This window comes from Prunus persica, chromosome G3 (assembly GCF_000346465.2).
Source record: "Prunus persica cultivar Lovell chromosome G3, Prunus_persica_NCBIv2, whole genome shotgun sequence".
Taxonomy (NCBI): Eukaryota; Viridiplantae; Streptophyta; class Magnoliopsida; order Rosales; family Rosaceae; genus Prunus; species Prunus persica.
This window is the reverse complement of record NC_034011.1, coordinates 13,759,441-13,767,930: the sequence shown is the minus strand read 5'-3', so window position 1 is coordinate 13,767,930 and position 8,490 is coordinate 13,759,441.

Here is an 8,490-nt window from a genome sequence, read left to right as displayed (position 1 = left end):
TCCTCCGAATTGCACCTCGAAAATACTTACCTTCTGATGAATGGGAATATTAACTGAACCCAACTGTTTTGTGAGTACTTTTGTAGAATCTGAAATATGACGGTGTGATCTCAATAAATGCATTCTTTCTGAGGGTGTCATCTTATGATTGTGTCCCTCTGCAAAAAGAGAGATGGTATACTTCTTGCTCCCATTTGTCTTCACAACTACAATCTTAGCTTTGCAATTGCATCTACTTATTCCCCGTTGTCTTTTTCTCTCCCGAGTTTCATCTCTCTTGTATGCACCTTGTTTACAACATACAAATTCTTTCCTCAAAATCTCTTTCTTATTTTTCCCCCAAAAGCTGGAATGAAGTCGAATACCAAAGCCAGCCAAGAATGCATATCTATTATAGAAATTGTAAACGAGGTCAAGCGAGTCGAACTTCATCCCAACTGCTGGTATTTCCTCATTTCTTACTTCAGGAATATAAACCCTCCCATTAGCTGTTGCACATTCATCACTCTCTGAGCCCCCAGACATTTTATCTACGTATATTATTGATCCACTTCTATATTACTGCATAGCAAATATTAATTCATTAATCAGTCATTACTGCATCACAACATATCAATGCATTCCACTTACACAAAACATTGCCCAAATTGACACAAAATACGCATAGCCTAACTTCCGATTACACAAAACGCAAGCAAAATTTAATAATAGTTACGTCATCTCTTGTGAAATAATCTGAAAAAAAATAACATTAGAACCAACATGTTCAACTAAGAACACAAATGTAATTCAAACCACCAATTACAGAACTTCATCCAATATCCTCTCCAAATGCTTACTCCTAATGTCATTAAGCCTAAGTTTAGGATCTTTTACCTACATTTCATAATTTTCCACCCCCACCAAAAACAATCAACTAAGTATATTGAATATTCATAAGGAAATGCCACATTATTGATTCCAAAAATGACGCATTATTGATGCCACAAATGACGAATTTCCCACCCTCACAAAAAATAAACCAAACCCAATAAAATCAATCCAGCAAGTGAACTTACCTCTCAAAATCAATCGGGAGCTCTGAAGTCAGTCAGCTTGAGAGAATGTAGTGGACATTAGAAAAGACTCTTTGGTATTTGAGACTCCATCTCTACCAAAATCGAGGAACAACTGTTGCTGCGGCGTCTAGCTACAAAAAGAGATATGCTACTTTGCTTTCATCTGGAATCTTGTCAGCTGAATGAAAAAGAGAAGGGGTTTTCACTTGACTCATCGAATCAAAACAGGGCAACAGCTAGGTAAGAGCCATTCTTTGTAATACCGAGGATACCATAGATCGCAGGCCTCCCAAGGAGCTAATGACAATCGAGTGACTATAAGGTTTGGGAGATTTGGATCCTTTTAATTGTAGGTTTGCTTTACATTCAAAAAGAGAGGATTGTATTCTTGAGTTTTTCACAGAAAGGGAAAGAGGGAAGATCTTCAACTGAAGTTGGGTTTCTAAACGGGTTAGATTTCAACCCGATTCTACATGCACCCTCTTTTAAAAACTCACCGTTGGATGAAATCCAACGGCTCTTACATACCCCTCAAAAACACCCCTTATAACTTTCCACTCACTATAAAAGCTCCCCCAATTTAATCGGATGGCTCTTAGATACCTTGTACAGCCTTAGTACAACCTTACCTGGGCTATAGCTCGAGGGGATTTTACTTTTTTATAGCCCAAAGTAAATTTTAGCCCTCCCCAATCTTTAAAAAAATACCCACGTGTCTTGGGCTTGGGCATAAATTGATATAATATATAGGTTAAAGAAATATTTAAAAAAATAACAAATGTTTGCCTTGGGCTTGGGCAGGCTGGCACACATGGGTGGTATAAAAATAAACAATACTATATATAATTGTTTGTTGGTAAATAATACTATATAATTTATTATAAGTGTGTTTTTAATACTTTTTTGTTTTGTTTTTGGTGTTGAATGTGCTGTATTTAGGCATGTTTTTCTCTTTTCTCTGAAAAAAAAAAAGACGTCGCCTCTTCACCAAAAAAATATATATTTAATATGTAAATTTTACTTATTTTAATATAAAATAAAAGTCACTTATACCGTTGAGTTTAACATGAACATTTTTCACACCGTCAAGTTTAACATGTAAATTTTGCTTACTCAACTTTCGACTCCTGGAGTGGTCATTGGCCTTGCTGCTCCTGTAGACTCTGCTCCTCCTCTCTTGAAGATTTAGCCAACCCCAATTTATAATCTTGAGTCCATCCCCTAGCCTCCAATGCATTTTCCAATCTCTTATAATCTATTAAGAAAACACATGCTATAACAATACAATTTCTGCAATTCACCCCATTTCAAGATGAGAAGTTATGTGCAAGATCTTCCTTTTATCCTCCTAGCTTTCATTTTAGGATTTGGAATTTACTTTTATTTTGACAGGGTAAAAGGAATAATTCATATTATATAATACACACACACAATAACATATGTTATAAAATTTACCTAAACCGTTTTAGCACTAGGTAATATGTCAAATTGGTTTTAATCATAGAATAAATTTTAGGCTCTAGTAAATCTACTCAAAAATTATTAACGGTAATTTTTTTTAAAAAACAAAATCATATTTTCCTATGAAACTAAAACTAAACCTATATGATAACCAAAATACGGGAGAGTCAACAGGACTCGTCCGAACCAAAAACCAAATGGATATCAGGGTTCTCTCTCTCTCTCTCTCTGAAGATTAAAAAATTTTAAACTCTCTCTGAAGATTCAAATATCAAAAAGATTCAAACTTCAATTAATACAGTATTTTCTATGGTTATTAGCTCAGAACGCCCTTCCGACAAGAGCTGTCCTTGGTCAACGGAAGATATCAACTGAGGAAAATTGTTTCAGATGTTCTGATGGCTGCGAAACCGCTGTTCATGCCCTACGAGACTGACACTGTGCGGCAGGCAATTCATCAAGTCTGGGAGAAGTTGGACTTGCCGCAAACTTTTCTAGCCTTGATAGTGGATGATGCTGCTATTTGGTTGTTGGCTGCATTGGAGCTTATCCCAGTTGAGTTGCTAAGCCATCTCTGTTTGCTATTGTTTTGTGGTTAATTTGGAATGACAGAAATGAAGTTCTTTTTTGGTTCTGAACCGATGTCTGCGGAGCGTATTCTCTTCTGTCCGAAGAACTATGATGCGGAGTATCACCAAATTAATGCATCACACCATAGGAGTGTTTCTTTGTCAGATCATGGGTAGAAATTGACGCCCCACACTGGCTGGTAATTTTAAACATTATGTTGATGGTGTGTTGGATACGAAGGAAGGTCTTCGGGGAATGGCAATATGGGTGGCTCTTTAGCAATGTGTGATTGTGCATGACTCAAGTGGCAATATGGGTGGCTCTTTAGTAGATTTCCAGCAGCTTGATAAAAGCTTTATCAGGCACTTGGGTGGCTTGTCAAAAGGGAAAAAAGGGAAGAAATAGAATAACGGAGCTTGAAATCGAAGGATTCCAGATGACAGGACCTGACCCAAATTCCCCTTTGGAATCCGAGCCGAACCCTGTTCGTGATCGACACCTGGCAGGTGCCGAGCACAAATGACCTGGTTGCCCTTCTGGTTACAAACTTAATTTCATTTTATCCTTGACTTCTACCAAAATTCGGCAAAGTCTTCCCTGTAATTTGTTCAATCCCCAAAATTACACATGTCAAGACAAGCATTTATACACAACCCAACTTCCAGCATGCGTATATATATACAATCAATAGTAAAGTTCGAGCCCAGGGGTAATATCAGAGCATCTATACAGGTTAATTTACAAGAAGAACATCTGGAGGGTCAAGAACCCTACACTAAGCTGAAGAGATGCAGGAAGCGGAAACTGCCCTGTGGTGGTTTTCAGATGCACGTCTACTGCCTGGGGGCGCAAAACATTTAAAAGGTGAGTGGACCCAAAAACAAAGTTTTAAGAACATACTGTAAAAACAGTTATACAAAACTAATTCATTCTTTTAATCATATACATACTGAAATCAATGCACCCAGTTATATATAAATATAAATCAATCATACTCATAATCATCTTTAAACTCTTAAAAGCACTAAAATCAGTTTAAAACTACCACCAAGGTGTACCCCTTTAATTCTGTCAATTCCTGATATCCGTCAATTCCTGATAATCCGTCAATTCCCCTGGCAAGTCTCGGTGACACAAAGTCAACCCGAGCCGCAAACTGGCATGATTCAGGGGACCGTAGTCAGCCTGATCCGCATTCCTAGCTCCCACGGTCCCGGCGTCCCCGAAACTCGTGAGGCAGATGTCAAGCGCGCTGACAAAATTGAAGGCAACCTAGATGTCCATGGACATTGTCTTAACTGAAGGCAACCTGTTTCTATAACTGGGTACCTAAGGTGGCTTAAGAAAATATAAAATTTCTGAAAGGTCTGATAAATAACTGAATTATTGTTAAATCTAGAACTTTTCTGCCATTTTATCTGATATATATCTCAATCTTTACTTTCCATATCTTTTTAGCATTTTCAACTAGGCAGCATATAAATAAAGATATTTAACTTCAACAAATCATGCTAGGAAAACCATACTCAATAAAACTTATTCAAGATCAAATAATGAAATTCATTTGCATAAAATCATTTATAAAAGAAAAGTCCACTCACAACTAGTCCGAACTCGCTGGACCTTTTGAAGATCCCTCCTGCGGGTCAACTGGGGCCCGGGTGCCTGATTCAATTATCATAATAATATATATTAATAAAACTGCTCGATATAAATATTTAAATAAAACCCTGACCCCCGACTCCTAGAAGTGCGTGCATCCAATTAAAGTTACTCCTATGCCAACATTAACGTTCCGTTAAACCTAGGACACAAGTCCCAAGAGTCTGGTCTCAAGCAGACGGTTGGTTTGGTCACAAACGCACGAACAAAGGTTCGAACCCATTGAACCCAGAAATCACAAAAGATGCGAAATCCGTTCAGGGTTCATACGTTATCCAAATTAAGATCCGCGAATTTTTACGCACTCGTGACAACACGAGGATCATTTTAGGATTGAGTGTGATCCCCACCAAAACGCCACACGTGCTGGTAGCGCGTGGGTGGCTTGAGAAATTCCTGGTGGTCGGAAAAACTCTATACTGCCGGCCCAAACTCCTAACGTAGGTAAAACACCCATTTTGGAACCACTTTTGTTCTTGGACCTACCCCAAAAAGTGGCCGAAAGTTGCCGGAATCACACTTTCAAAATCAGCTGAAACCTAGATTGGAAAATCGAACGATCTACGCTTGGAATTTCTGGAATCCTACCCAACCAGCAGCTAGAGCATGGAAAATAGCTAGAAAACCATACCTCACTCGTCCAATTTGGTGGCCGGATGAAGGAGAACGAAAGCTTGGAAGTTCTGTCAACTCCGGTGTGATCTCGAGCGTTTTCCGGCGAAAAACATCAGTTCCAAGGGTAGGGACCGGTCGGGAAAGGAAGAGGAAGCGGCGGTGGTTCGATTGGGTCCGGTGCCGTCGGTCGGAGTGGAGTATGGCAGTGGTTATGAAGGTGACTGGCGGTGGTTACCGTTTTGCCCTTCTAAGTATTTTGACCGTATTTTCTTCGTTACAACTCCGATTTGAGTCCACTTCATGTCTACGGACTCGTTTCGTCGTGCTCTACGCAACGATGCAAGTAGAATAGTCAAATTCTTTCTCGGTCAAAAAGTCAACTTTTCCTTTACTAGAATATTCTAAGGGCAAAAGTGTCATTTTCTCTTAATAGTTTAATAGTTAATATTAATTAAGGTTTGGGTTATTACACCAGAGGTGAGTGGTAATGCTTGCTCTCTCTGGATGTGTTTATGGGAGGGAGAGGAAGTATATGGAAGAACACAGCTTGAGATTAAAGCTTCCAGCAATGAGTAAGGATGTTGCTTGCTCTGGATGAGTTGAAGATGACTTGCTGAAGTTGATATGAGATTATATGAGCTTGGCATGAGAGCTTGGGGTGTGGGAGCTAAAGACCCACAAGTTTAGCAAATGAGAATGCTTGTGCTTGGGTTGGTGTTTGATATGCTTGAGTTTAGGTGTTGAGAATTTATTGTTTGAAGCTATGGCTATGATGGTTTGATTGTTTGATTGGGATGCCTATAGCAGTCAAATGAATGAGGTTTCAAAGAGCATGGTTGAGGAAAGAAAAGCTTAAGACTTTGAAGGGTATGGTATTTGTAACAATGATTCTAGAGAAATTTATGAGTTCTGTAGGTAGGAGGATAAAAGGAAAAGCTTGAGGCTTGAAAGTTATGGTGTTTATAGCTTGGAAGGGTATGAGAAGGAAGGAAAAGCTTAGAGTTATGGTTTGTGAGGCTTTATAGGGAAAATGGAGGATTTCAAAGATGGGAAAATAGAAGAAATGGTTGTCATAGCTGAGGAATGGTTGGGATGGCCGTTGGAATGCTTGCAATAGCTGAATAAAGGAAGGAAAGTGGTCTGGTGGTTGCTGGAGGGGGTTCATGGCTGCTGGGATGCTTGCAGCAGCCAAAGCAAGAAGATGTTGTGCTACTTCAGCAGCTAAAGGAAATGCCTGATGGCTGAAGAAGGGAGTTGATGGCAGTTGTGTTGCTTGCAACAGTCGAGTAAGGGAGTGTTGGTTGAAGAAAAATTGGTGCCCTTTGCCTAAGCCATGAATGCTAATTTATATAGGTTGAGGGTTTTCCTTTATTTCCAATAGGTAAAAGGAGGTGCTGGAATCAGCCTATTTCCAGTGGTTAAAAGGAAGCACTGGGGCATGCTATTTTCCAGCAGGTGAACCTAGGTACCATAAACTGATTTCCTATGGGTAAAAAGAAACGCTGGAGACTGCTTGTTTCCAGTGGGTAATAGGAAGTGCTGGAAAAGGCTTGTTTTCAACGGGTAAAGCTATGCATTTGGAAAATGACTATTTCCTATGGATAAAAGGAAGTGCTTGAAAAATATCTCATTTGCTCACCCACATTGGAGAACTCTAAGTAATGGGCTTGGACTTTGGTGCTCCCAAGTAGCTAAGTCTCCATTATCCAAGAGCTTCTGTGGGCCATGTGGACCTCCATAACCTTCCACACCACAATCCCTCATGCAAGCCCCGTAAACCACATGACTTGGGTTCATGTGAGCTTGATAGGTGATTGGCATGAGAAAAATGTATTATTAGTTTGGCATGGCATGTGCACTATTTCTATATTTATTTAATGAATTAAATCCCAAAATACAGCTTGGATTAACGCATGACCGACATTATATGTTATATTGGGTTTTAAATGTCTTTGGGCTTCCCGTGACTTTTTTGGGCCTCAACACAACTGAATTGTATACTCTTTCCTCTCCCAAGGTTTTGTCCCATGTTATTTTCTCCGAGAAGGTTTTAACAAGACCACCGTTAACATTATAGTCTTTACCATGTAATGTTTTGTTGGGTTTAATGAAATACTATCTTTTTCTCAACAAAAATAATTAATACATCTCCTCAACATCTACATACAAGCCTTAAAACTTCACTGGCAATATTTATCTCAAGATCATTATGTTCAATCTATTCATTGACAATTATTCTCTCTTAGCCTTGTTGGTCGTATCTTTTCTTTGTTTAAAAGGACAATGCTTGGCTCCTTATATATCAGAAGTCATTCATCTTCAACACATGAAGTGGCCTCCTTAGAAAACGACACATGTATCTTTTTTTAATTTTTTTTGTTTCACCGACTCTCTCTCTCTCTTCTCACCCACTCTCCTCTCCTCCCCCTGCTCTCTTTTCTCTCATTTCTGTCTCTGTGTCTTCCCCTGCAATTCTTTAGAAGAAATTTTCAGCCTCTTTCTCTTCCTGATCGCTGCCATTTTCCATCCTCAGCATCAACGTCGACCGCCATCTTCCATCTCCGCATCACCTCCCCTCCTCCATTCCCCGTTCTCTCTCCAATCACTCTTCCTCCATCATCATCATCATCACCCGAGGGGATGAAGATGGCTGAGGGGAAGAGCGAGAGAGAAAAAGGGGATGAGGGGAAGAAGATGGCAGGAACAAAGGAAAACAAAGTGAACGTGTAACCTATATATATATATATATATATTAAAAATTAGGTTAGAATTGTTTTTTATTTTTTTAGTACAAATGATAGTCTAATTATAGGGCCCTCAACTTTCTTACAGTTCTGCAAATCAATGCCCTGTTTCACTCGACTAGACCTCGTTGGCAATTAGGTTAGAAATTTAGAATAGTTAAAAGAGTTGTTCTTTTAAAACAAGGCGGTTGAGTGAGAGCTCTTGCTTGTAGCGAAGTAAGTTGGATATTGTATATCCAATCCAAGTTTTAGACCCATAAAATACGGGTAGGCGTCTGAAAAAGAAAATTAAATATGGACAGGCGAATTTAAATCAAGCTTCGTTTCCTGAGTAACAGGTTTGACTTATTACCCAAAAATACAGACTCCAACTCCAAGTT